This window comes from Zingiber officinale, chromosome 1A (genome assembly GCF_018446385.1).
Source record: "Zingiber officinale cultivar Zhangliang chromosome 1A, Zo_v1.1, whole genome shotgun sequence".
NCBI classification, from domain to species: domain Eukaryota; kingdom Viridiplantae; phylum Streptophyta; class Magnoliopsida; order Zingiberales; family Zingiberaceae; genus Zingiber; species Zingiber officinale.
Window position 1 is genome coordinate 136723037 of NC_055987.1, and position 13589 is coordinate 136736625.

A 13589-nucleotide genomic window follows, 5' to 3' on the forward strand; every position below is an offset into this window, starting at 1 on the left:
CACAACGGCTAAGCCTGGACTGATCAGGCTCCATCCTGATCGGTCCAGGAGGTCCCTGATCGGTTCACAGACCGATCAGGCATCGGTCCTGTATCCCTGATCGGTCTGTGGACCGATCAGGATACAGGTGGGTCGGTCCACAGACCGATCCCCCCTTCTCTAAATCCCCTCGCTTCCTCAGATAACATCGCTTCCTGATCGGTCTTCAGACTGATCAGATATCCCACAGTAAGCTTCTGTTTGGTTACTGATCGGTCACCAGACAGATCAGATAAACCTGAGTATCACTGGATCGGTCACCAGACAGATCCAATGCCTTAGAGCTTCCCAGCCCTAAATCCTAAAGCCTTCCCGGTCTAGAGAACGAGCTACCGAGCCCTCTCTGACCTAGTATGGAGAAACGAGCTACCGAGCCCTCTCCGACTTCCATGTCCGGTCCAGAGAACGAGCTACCGAGCCCTCTCTGACCTAGTCCGGAGAACGAGCTACCGAGCCCTCTCCGACTTCTACATCCGGTCCAGAGAACGAACTACCGAGCCCTCTCTGACCTAGTCTGGAGAACGAGCTACCGAGCCCTCTCCGACTTCATCTGCTCCAGAGCCCTCTCTGACCTAGTCCGGAGAACGAGCTACTGAGCCCTCTCCGACTTCATCCGGTCCAGAGAACGAGCTACCGAGCCCTCTCTGACCTAGTCCGGAGAACGAGCTACCGAGCCCTCTCCAACTCTGTCTGGTCCAGAGAACGAGCTCCCGAGCCCTCTCTGACCTAGTCCGGAGAACGAGCTGCCGAGCCCTCTCCGACTTCGTCTAGTCCAGAGAACGAGCTCCTGAGCCCTCTCTGACCTAATCCGGAGAACGAGCTGCCGAGCCCTCTCCGACTTCCCATGCCAAGCTTCCATACTTGGACTTCTCCCGTGCCAAGCTCCCTGCTTGGACTTTTCCGTGTCAAGTCTCCATACTTGGACTTTTCCCGTGCCATACTTGGACTTTTCCCGTGCCAAGCTCCCTGCTTGGACTTTTCCGTGCCAAGTCTCCATACTTGGACTTTTCCCCGTGCCAAGCTCCCTGCTTGGACTTTTCCGTGCCAAGTCTCCATACTTGGACTTTTCCCATATCATGTCAACTCAAGTCGGGTCAACCAGGTCAACCTTGACCAAAGGTTGCACCCACAATCTCCCAAGTTTGTATTCTTGTCAAACATCAAGATACAACTTTTCTATTCTCGTCAAAAATCAAAATACAACTCGAGTCAAGTCAACTCGAGTCGGGTCAACTAGGTCAACCTTGACCTAAGGTTGCACCAACAATCTCCCCCTTTTTGATGTTTGACAAAAACCATAATCAAGTTAGGTTAACCCGATAACCTAACTTAGGTTTTCCAATAGTTCTCCAATGTTCTTCCTTGAACATTCTCCCCAAACTCCAATGTTCTTCCTTGAACATTTTCTAAACATTCTCCCCCTTTTTGACACACATCAAAAAGAGTGAATCAAGGTCAAGAGTTTCTTCCTAATGAAAGTCTCATACCTTTCATTGAAACCCTTAATTTCCCCCTTGATACTAAATACAACAATCAACATAGTGACCATCCCATATCACTCATCTTGACGAGTAAAAACTCCCCCTAAAAGTCAACTCCTGCTTGACCAATAGGTAAAACTCCCCCTAAAGGTCAACTCCCCCTTGACCATTGCACCAACAATGTCTTGGAGAGTTTCAACTTTAGAAATCTAAAATACCAACTTCCAAACTGAAATTTCGACAATCAGTCGAAATACAACAGTTTGGCACGCCCTGATCGGTCACCGGACCGATCAGGCATCCTCTGGATCAGTCACGGTGACCGATCCAGGCACCCCTGGACCGATCAGCACTCCCTCTGATCGGTCCACAACTCTGATAGGATTCGATTTTTCTCCCGAAATTCGAAACCCCTAAAAATTCACAGAAAATTCCAAAAATTGTAAAATTTTGAGCATACATTCCTCATAACATATATTATCATGGAAAAATAGTTTTCTATGAAAATAACTTCCATTTTCAAATCTTGATACAAAGTTCGAAAAACTTTGAAATAGCTCAAGGTTAATCCATCTTTGTATCAACTTGCTCAATGATGAATGCTATCACTAGAAAAGCTTCATCAAGGTTTTTCAAATCAATTTTGAAATGATTTTAAACCATTCAATTTAGGACCACAATCTTAGGGCTAAATGTACATAACTTGTACACAAGCTTTCCCTATGATCCTCAATTTAGAATTAGGCTAATCTAGGTACAAGAGCCATGCACCTTGATCCTAACTCATAATCCTAATATCTCACACACATCTAAGGTGTATCAAACACATCCAAGTTAATTTTGATGTGAGATATGGGTTTAGGTCATCTTTGTTGGGATCTTAGATGGCTAGAGGGGGGGTGAATAGCCTCTTTGAAAACTTAAACACAATCTTTCTTAAAGAAAAACTTGTTAGCACAACGGAAGTAGAAAACTAAAACGAAGGAAGAAAAACACACACAGCAGACACAAGGATATACGAGGTTCGGGGATAACTTGCCCCTACTCCTCGGCGTGTCCGTAAGGAGGACGACTCCTTGATCTTTCGGTAGATCACACCCCGGACAAAATCCGGCTAAAGATGTCTCATTCTCGGTGGAGCAACCTCTCAACAGAGTCTCAGTTGATTATAGAATTAAGCACAAGACTTACAGTGGCTGAGAAGAATAATCAGATGAGCTTACAGCCACGCGGAGAAAAAACAGAGCAGAGAGCGCACAACGACCTTCTTAGCAAGGAGCTCACAGCTTCACCAACTTGCTTTCTCAAAGGATTGATCGAAAAGAAACAGAGAATACAGTCCCTTTTCTGAACCTCTCTTCTTCCTTCTTATGTCTCTCTGCTTTACTGGCTCGAATCACCGCCGCCTGCAGAATCGCTGCTGCCAACAAGGCGTAGCCAATCACCTCTCCTCCTCATCTGGTTCTCTGAACCCATGCCAATGGAAATCACTGGCGTCTCTGGATACGAACCAATAAGTAGAGGTCAAACTGAGCGCAGCCCAATCGCAATCAGATTCGCCAGTGAACGTTGATGCCTCAAATGCATCTGTTGCAGCAAATCACAGTGAAAAGAGCACTTGTCTTCTTCTCTTAATGAAGCTTAATTTGAATTCAACCATGAGAGTGTGACCTGCAACCTGCAAGCTAAAAAGACTCACAGCAGATGGTTAAAAACAGATGGGTGAAAACAAATACGGCAATCAGAAAAAGTGCATGCAAACAAACAATACCGTGGGTCGCAGATCGATCCACGCTCGATTATCGCGATCGGTCCGGCATCGATCAGAACTAACTGATCGATCCCGCACCGATCGATGTCGCTCTTTCCAAATGCGCTTCGACGGCCTGCGGACCGATCGATGTCGCCTTCCCAAGCGCCCCTCGACGGCCTCCACCGATCAAGAAAATCAGAGACATCGATCGATTGATCGGTCCGCAGATCGACAAGAATCGCCAGAGCCATCGATCGATTCTCGATCGGCCGCCGCACCGATCAGTGTCCAGCCACCGATCGGTCCGCCGACCGATCCAGCCTCTGACTGGATCGGGCCGCAGCCGACCTAGTCCGGAGAAACGAGCTCCCTAGCCCTCTCTGACTTCATCTGGTCCTAGAGAACGAGCTACCGAGCCCTCTCTGACTTCGCATGCCAAGCTTCCTTCTTGGACTTTTCAACACCAGATGTCCGATCACCCTTGATCCATCTAGATTTTCCCTTGCCTGGCTTCACTCACCAGGACTTGCACCTAGCTTCACTCACTAGGGTTTTCACCTGGCTTCACTCACCAGGACTTGCACCTAGCTTCAGTCACTAGGGTTTTCACCTGGCTTCACTCACCAGGATTTCCAATCTGCCTGGCTTCACTCACCAGGACTTTCAATCTGCCTGGCTTCACTCACCAGGACTTTCCAACTGCCTAACATCCCAGTTAGGACTTCCTCAATCAGGTCAACCAAGTCAACCTAGATTAGTAATTAATTTGAGTTAAATATCTGATACAAACTTAAATCAGTGTCAACAGCAAAACAACATCCAGGTCAGACTGTATCAACAATCTTAAGCTAGGTTCTCATGCATTTTCTAGACAACAATTTGATTTCCATATCAAATTGAGTTTTTATCCTTAAATCAATTTAATTGATCATAAATGCAAGAGATGATGACATGGCATAAAATAATATCATAAGTGAAAATATGTGCTAATGTCATGATGTCATGTCATAAAGTATGAAACTTAAATAAGGCATGACATATAACTAACCTAAGCATTATCATGACATTTCAAATGATAGTAAATTAGATATGATGTCATGACATGGCATATGACAAACAATATATGGCAAATAACATATAAAGGTATAGAAAATACCTAATTCTAGCTTTAGTTGCCATTTTTGACAATTTTGATCATTTTGCCATAAATTCTATATTCCTAAGTGTAATAGATCTAAAATCATATACTAAAGATTTTTAGATCACTATGTGCCAATTAGATTGACCCTAGAAAATTCCTTAAGTGTGGTTGGCACATCCTAATCACCTTAGAAATGAGTAAAATTTTAAATTTCATTTTCAAGGCTTGATTACACCTTGAAAATTCCTAAAATGCCACCTTTTGCCATGATTAGGTTAACTACCTATCCAATTAAGGTTGGCACACCCTAACCCATCTAGCGTGATGGAATCACGCTCCTAGGAACTCAAAACCTATTTGAGCTCATTGGGTTCACTAAATATTCACTAGGGATAACTTCCCTAGCAACCCTCCTAATGACCCTCCTAGGCTTTAAAGCCTTGGTCATTTGGGACTCATCAAGATCAACTCTAGGGGTGACTCCCCTTGTGACCTTGGTGATGGTCTTCGTAGCCCTAGGTCTTGTTCCATAATCGAATGGAACATTATGATAAGTGGGCTTGACCACTTGAGACTTAGGTTTGTGACTCAAATCTCTCATGTCCTTGGGCTTTTGCTTTTGACCCTTAGACCCTAGAGTTGACTTCTCCAAATTCTTAAGAGTCTTTTCTAAGGTGTCAAGTCTTGACCTCAAGACTTGATTTTCCTTCTCTAATACCTCAAGTTTTAATTTGTCATTTTTCTTTGAGGTATTCCTAGGCATATGTCTAGTTGTTTTGGGATTCCTATCTAGGTTTTCCTTAACCTTAGATGAGTTAATTCTAGGGTTGGCATTTCTAGTATTATCCTTACCTAGACTAACATGTTTGGCACCTAAGCACATGTATCGATTTCTATGGTTATCATGCTTATCATCATTGGCAATTGCAATAAAGCTACTAGCATGTTTCTTATTAGAATTGCAATAATGTGCCTTAAAGGGTACCTTAGGGTTTGCCTTAGCTCCCCCTATAGATGTGCTTGGTCTCTTGTCCTTGTGAGGTTGCCTCCCCCTCGGACATTGGCTCCTATAATGTCCCCTTTGCTTGCATTGGAAGCACACAACGTGCTCCTTGCCCTTGCGTATGGGGACTCCGGCTTCCTTGACCTTTGGCGCCGGTGGAGTCTTCCTAATCCTCTTTGGACATTTACTCTTGTAATGCCCATATTCCCTACACTCAAAGCACATTATATGTAATTTATTTGAAATTAAGTTGCTTGAGTTACCTAGGGTTGAGGATGGATATACGCTCTCTTCTTCATCCCTTCCGGAGGTAGAGGCTTCTTCTTGCACCAATCTTGATGAAGAACTCTCCTCCTCTTCTTCCTTAGATGTTGAGTAGCCCTCAACTTCTAATTCCATACCTCCATGATGTGAGCTACTTGGCTCACTTGACTCCTCTTCATGACTTGAATTGGAGCTCTCCTCATGGAACTTAGCCAAGTTGTTCCACAACTCCTTGGCATCGTTGTATCCACCTATCTTACACAAGATATCATTAGGTAATGAAAATTCAAGGATTTTCGTTACCTCGTCGTTGATTGTGGATTGGTGGATTTGTTCCTTCGTCCACTTCTTCTTCTCGAGAGGTTCTCCCTTTTTATCCACCGGAGGAGTAAAACCTACTCGTACACAATTCCAATTCACTAGGTTAGTCATAAGAAAATACTTCATTCTTACCTTCCAATACGCGAAGTCGTCGCGATCGTAGAAGGGTGGAATCGTGATGTCTTCTCCAAGTAGATCCATTCTCTAGCTTGTGCTCCCCCGGGTGTTAATCCGACGAAGAGCAACCTCGCTCTGATACCACTTGTTAGGACCTTCGGATAGCGGCTAGAGAGGGGGGGTGTGAATAGCCGACCTCAAATTATCGTTTCTTCCTAGAATTTAGGTTAGCGCAGCGGAAATACAATGTAGAAACGAAAGTGGAGAAGATCAAACCTCAAACACGATGATGTAACGAGGTTCGGAGATGATACTCCTACTCCTCGGCGTGTCCGTAAGGTGGACAAAACCTATCAATCCGTCGTTGGATGAGATCCCGGATAACCGGCTAATATGAACTCCTTCTGGGTGGAGAAACCTCGCCACAATCTCTTTTGCAACAGCAATAAAGGAGTACAAGAAATAAAGCAAGAAACAATGGATAATATGAATGTAAATACACTCTACCAAGTTTGCTTGCCTTCTTCTCGTCGATTGGAGTCCGTTGATGAAGCAGCAACTTCACGGATGATGCCAACAGCAGCTGATCAACCAGTCGAGGGAAGCTCACACGAAGCTTCAGCAAAGAGGAGCTCAGCAAAGCTCAAATCGCAGTAAGGAGGAAGAGCCAGAACTATTTTCCACCTTCACTGTAGAGGTTTATATGCTGCACCTGCGAAGAAGACAAGGAAGAATCCAGAAATCTAGCCGTTGAGTCACAACGACTAAGCCTGGACCGATCAGGCTTTATCCTGATCGGTCCAGGAGGTCCCTGATCGGTCCACAGACCGATCAGGCATCGGTCCTGTATCCCTGATCGGTCTGTGGACCGATCAGGATACAGGTGGATCGGTCCACAGACCGATCCCCCCTTCTCTGAATCCCCTCGCTTCCTCAGATAACATCACTTCCTGATCGGTCTTTAGACCGATCAGATATCCCACAGTAAGCTTCTGTTTGGTTACTGATCGGTCACCAGACCGATCAGATAAACCTGAGTATCACTGGATCGGTCACCAGACCGATCCAATGCCTTAGAGCTTCCCAGCCCTAAATCCTAAAGCCTTCCCGGTCTAGAGAACGAGCTACCGAGCCCTCTCTGACCTAGTCTGGAGAAACGAGCTACCGAGCCCTCTCCGACTTCCATGTCCGGTCCAGAGAACGAGCTACCGAGCCCTCTCTGACCTAGTCCGGAGAACGAGCTACCGAGCCCTCTCCGACTTCTACGTCCGGTCCAGAGAACGAGCTACCGAGCCCTCTCTGACCTAGTCTGGAGAACGAGCTACCGAGCCATCTCCGACTTCATCTGCTCCAGAGCCCTCTCTGACCTAGTCTGGAGAACGAGCTACTGAGCCCTCTCCGACTTCATCCGGTCCAGAGAATGAGCTACCGAGCCCTCTCTGACCTAGTCCGGAGAACGAGCTACCGAGCCCTCTCCAACTCTGTCTGGTCTAGAGAACGAGCTCCCGAGCCCTCTCTGACCTAGTCCGGAGAACGAGCTGCCGAGCCCTCTCTGACTTCGTCTGGTCCAGAGAACGAGCTCCCGAGCCCTCTCTGACCTAATCCGGAGAACGAGCTGCCGAGCCCTCTCCGACTTCCCATGCCAAGCTTCCATACTTGGACTTCTCCCGTGCCAAGCTCCCTGCTTGGACTTTTCCGTGCCAAGTCTCCATACTTGGACTTTTCCCGTGCCAAGCTCCCTGCTTGGACTTTTCCGTGCCAAGTCTCCATACTTGGACTTTTCCCCGTGTCAAGCTCCCTGCTTGGACTTTTCCGTGCCAAGTCTCCATACTTGGACTTTTCCCGTGTCAGGTCAACTCAAGTCGGGTCAACCAGGTCAACCTTGACCAAAGGTTGCACCCACAATCTCCCAAGTTTATATTCTTGTCAAACATCAAGATACAACTTTTCTATTCTCGTCAAACATCAAAATACAACTCGAGTCAGGTCAACTCGAGTCGGGTCAACCAGGTCAACCTTGACCTAAGGTTGCACCAACAGCATTGACTTAAGCTTCTAAAATCTTAGGCTAAGTACTAAGCATCCCACACCATTCTAGGTTTCAAAATACATAAGCAAGGTATCCTACTGTACTTGTGAGACGCTGGCTGCTAAAACTATAGGAACATGCATTTCTATGGTAAGACCTAGACTACTCTAAAAAGATAAACTATTTAGAAATTTGTTTTGAAAACACATTTTTAAAAAGGGAATTTTGAAAATAGTTTTGAAAAACTACTAAGTAATATTTTTCAAAAATGTGTCAAAAGATAAAGAACCCTATTCTACAAAACACATACCTAATTATCTTCTTAAGTTACTAAATTCATTTTCAGGTAAAGGTTTAGTAAATATATCAGCTAGGTTAGATTTAGAGTCAATATAATTAAGTTTGATATTTTCTTTAGTGACATGATCCCTAACGAAGTGATGTTTTACTTCTATGTGTTTAGTTCTAGAGTGATGTACTAGATTTTTTGTTATATTTATAGAACTTATATAATCAATAAATGTTTTTTACATTTTTATAATCCAAATTAAAATCCTTTAAAGTGTGAGGCATCCATAGCAATTGAGCTATACATTCACTCATTGCTATGCATTCGACTTCAGTAGTAGATAAGGCAACACAATGTTACTTTCTACTAAACCAGATAACTAAAGATGAATCTAGTAGTTGACATCCTCTACTAGTACTCTTTCTATCTAACTTGCAGACAACATAATCTGAATCAGAATAACCAACTAATTCAAAATTTAATGTTCTTGGGTACCATATTCCTACATTAATTGCTCCTTTTAGATATTTAATTATTCTTTTAACATAAGATAGGTGGGATTCTTTAGCACATGTTTGAAAACGAGCACACATACTTACTATAAATAATATGTCAGGTCTGTTTGTAGTTAAGTACAATAAGCTACCTATCATACTTCTATAGTATTTTAAGTCAACTGTTTTACCATTTGGATCATTATCTAGATTAATGTTACTTGTCATAAGTGTTTTTAGTTCTTTAGAGTTTTCCATATCAAATTTCCTAATTAGTTTTTTGTGTATTTAGTTTGATAGACGTAGTTTCCTTTAGTTTGTTTAATTTGTAGTCCTAAAAAGTAGTTTAATTTTCCAACTAAACTCATTTCAAATTCATTTTCCATTAAAGTTATAAATTCTTTTAAAAAATTTGAGTTAGTTGATCCAAACACTATGTCATCTACATAAACATGGGCTATGAAAATGTTATAGTTAAGGGTTTTTATGAAAAGTGTAGGGTCAATTTGACCTTCTTTAAACCCTTTTGAATTTAGAAAGCTAAACAGTCTCTCATACCAAGCCCTAGGTGCTTGTTTTAATCCATATAATGTCTTTTTTAGCTTAAAGATATGGTTTGGAGATTCTAGATCTTCAAAACCTAGCAGTTGACTAACATAGACTTCTTCTTTAATTTCCCATTTAGGAATGCAGATTTAACATCCATTTGATATAATTTGAATCCTTTGTATGCTGCATAGGTTAGCTATATTCTAATGACTCATGTCTAGCTACCGAGGCATAAGTCTCATCGTAATCGAGTCCTTTAACTTGACTAAACCCTTTGGCAACTAGTTGGGCTTTATTCCTTATGATTTCTCCTTGATCATCTAACTTATTCCTAAATACCCACTTGGTGTCAATAACTGACTTACCTTTTTTGGTGAAGGTATTAGATCCCAAACCTGATTTCTTTCAAATTGGCCTAACTCTTCTTGCATTGCAATTACCTAGTCGAGCTCAGACAATGCATCATTTATGGTTTTAGGTTTAATTTTTGATATTAGTGCTATTTGACTTAAGTTCCTAAAGGCTAATTTGGCTTGAACCCTTAATTCAGGATTATCTATGATTTGCTCAATTGGATGATTAGGGTTTGGTCTTATAGTTCGTGGGTTAGTTTTTTTAGTTTGTTTGTTTTGTGTTAACTGTTCTTCTTCTTCTTGATTTGTAGAACTATGTTGATTATTAGTGTTTTCAAGATAATTTTGTTGTTATTAAAATTTTCATCAAAAGTTATGATATGGGTTTTGATAAGTGGACCCTTTGTAGGAGAAGGAAAGGGGATAACAAGGACGAGGAAGGCTGAAAAGGGAAAGAGGGGTTGACCAAAAAAGGTCTGACCCGATAAGGGAGTCGCTACATGTATGACAAACAGAGATTGGCCGAACTTAATAAACTGACCGAGCATATAAGTTCGCCAGGTAAAGGCCGACCGAGGGAGGGTAGACCGGACGAGAAGGTTTATATACGCCTAACCGATTAACTTCGACCGATAGGCCATGGTTGGCTGAGCTCCATAGACCGACCAAGTACAGTGGATCTGCAGAGCAAATGAGATCGATAGGCAGGATCCGACCAAATATAAAAGACCGACCGAATATGAATAGTCGGTCGAGCATAAAGGATCAACCCGGCGTAAGGAAAGTTTAACCTTAGGCGGTCTGAGGCATGGTAGGGTCACTTAGGCATGAGAGTTTGGTAAGCAAAGACCGATCAGACATAAGTGCTCGGTCGGGCATGAATGACCGACCGAGCATAGGGAACCAGTCGAGTGCAGAATTTCTTAACCTTGCGCATAACAGACAAGGATCGAACGAACACACCAGACCGTCCAAGCATATGAGCTCGGTATGAAAAGACCAGCCGAGTATAGGATACCGATCAGACATAAAAACGCATAGCATCAAAGTGGTCCTGGAAGCCTATATATGCCCAATTGGTTAGTCTCGCTCGATAAAGTAGGACCGATCGAGCTTAACAGACCGGTTAAGCACAAAGGTAGTTAGTAGCATACGATCAACCGAAGGAAGGGTTAAAGGGCAATGACACTTTTATACGCCTAACTGGTTAATCTCGGTCGACAAGGTATGACCGTCCATGCTCAATAGACCGACCGAGTATGAGAAGTAGATTGAACATAAAGGTCTTCAACCTTATACGATTTCTAGCACATTTATAATAGTAAAGCCTTGGTTGAGTATAAATAACCAATTGAGTATAGAATACCGGCCGAGAATAGTATAACAAAAGATATTCCTTGTATATACGGAATGGGCTTATGTGACTAACCAAGTGTATGTAACAGGTGAACCATAACAATATGTGATCATATGGCAGCTTAATTAATATGACAGCAAATATCTTCCAGAAGTCTCTACAGGTATGCTAAACGACAAAGAAGGTACATCTGGGGTAAAAAAAAGATTCCTTAAACTATTATTGCAGTTCTAACTTACATTATCTCTTAACAAACTTTAACAAACCGGGATCCACCTCATGACTGTGGAGGTTAGATAAGGTGGAATAAAAAGGAGAATCTTCTCCACTGGTGAGGTACACAAACATACACATTTCATCCAAATTAAACCCTAATTTTCATACTGCTTCTTCTTCTTCTCGCCGGAGACTAACTTGAGCGTCGGAGGACCTAGCCAGGGATTCCCACCCTGGTCTTAGGCCACTAACACCTTGTTGGTTGGTCTCATTGTGTGCAGGGGGATGAGGTCATTTACTAGATTGTTGAGCTATAGCTGATTCATGGAGTCACCTCACCGGAATCCCTTTTTGCAAGGTGTTGTTCATAGATCTGCTTTGGTTTTCTCGAATCTATCGTTCTGCATTCAAGCATTTGTAAGGTATGTTGTGGGTTTCTTAGACCTTCCTTTGTGCGTCGGCATCATAGTCATTATTCATCACCATTCATCGTCACCCAGTGCTTCATCGCGTAAGCTTTCAGACATGATTAAATTTAGCGCTATCTATGGGAACTCTCACCTGAATTTGAGACTACGTGATGGAGGATGCTGGAAAGCCTAATACTATTACTCTGACTCAAGAAGACTTAGAGTTACTCATCAACTCCAGGGTTCAAAAAGTATTACAACAGCAACAGCAGCAGAGAGCCAACATTGGAGGTACCTTGTCGGTAGCAATAAATCCGACGATCTTGACTACAGATCGTCACAAAAACAGAGGTATGGAAGAAGAGGATGTGGCTTAAATAACTCCTGCTCCTATTTACCCCACTATACATCCTTGGACATTCTTTCGCACTCCTGTGGAACAAGGAGCACAAAAGCCAGTGCTGCAAGAATCCTCTGATGAGGCACCCGTGAAGGAAAAGTGCAAGGGAAAGATGGTAACCAGTGATAGCTCTCCTGAGAGAATTGTCACTCCATTCTCTCAGAGGGTTCTTGATGATCTATTGCCAAAGCGATATCAAAATCTGAATATCAGAGAGTACTCTGGAACTACAAATCCAGAGGATCATCTTACTAAATTTGAGAACGCCGCTATGTTACAGTAATTTTCTGATGGGGTTAAGTGTCGAATGTTCCTTACTACCCTTGGTGGAGCAACTCAAAGATGGTTTAAGTGGTTACCAGAAGGTTCTATTCGGCGTTTTAAGGATTTCTGCAAAGCATTTCTGCATTATTTCTCTAGTAACCGAAGGTATCATAAAACTCCTTGGAGTCTCTTCTCTATTAAACAGGGGCCTAAGGAAAGCATTCGGGTATATATTAAGAGGTTTAATCAGGTGGCTATTGATGTCCCTAACGCTACTACAGAAATCATGGTGAGTTCCTTCTCTCAAGGACTCAATGATAATGATTTTGTCAAAGATTTAGTACGTGTTGGTGCATGAAGCATCTGACGATCGAACCCAAGTTTTGATAATGGCAAAGGAGTCAAAGTTAAGCTTATTTGTGATCTAACATGTCTGAAGGAGATTGTAAGAAAGTCCTAAGTGTTCTTAGGCAAAAGTCCTAGCTGCGGTTAGGCAAGGTGAAAACCCTAGGGGATGGTAACCCTAGGTCCTAGGGGGTGGTAACCCTAGGTGGAGGAAAATCCTAAAGGGGGTAACCTTAGGTCCTAGGGGGCGGTAACCCTAGGTGGAGGAAAATCCTAAGGGGGGGGGGGGTAACCTTAGGTCATAGGGGACGGTAACCCTAGGTGGAGGAAAATCCTAAGGGGGGTTAACCTTAGGTCCTAGGGGTGGAAACCCTCGGTGGAGAAAACCCCTAGGGGGTGGTAACCCTTGGTCCTAGGAGGGTGGTAACCCTTGGTCCTAGGGGGGTGGTAACCCTAGGCAGAAAGTCCAGTCGGTCCGAAGGATCGGACTGGCACTAGATAATCTCTCCTGAGGGGAGTAGGTGAGGACGCGTTCCCCGCAGAGGGAACAGTAGGCGTCGGGTCGACCTAGGGTTTCTAGTAGGAGATCCGAAATCAGACCTGGACAGTCTGATGACTGTTGCACTCTATATTCATACTGTTATTTATGTTCTAACATTATCTTGTAGGGTATGTTGTTGTTTTGGGACTAACATATCTTGCAGGAATAAGCTAAGCCTCGGATGAACAGTGTCCGAGGTGCCTCCATGGAGCTTGGAGGCGCC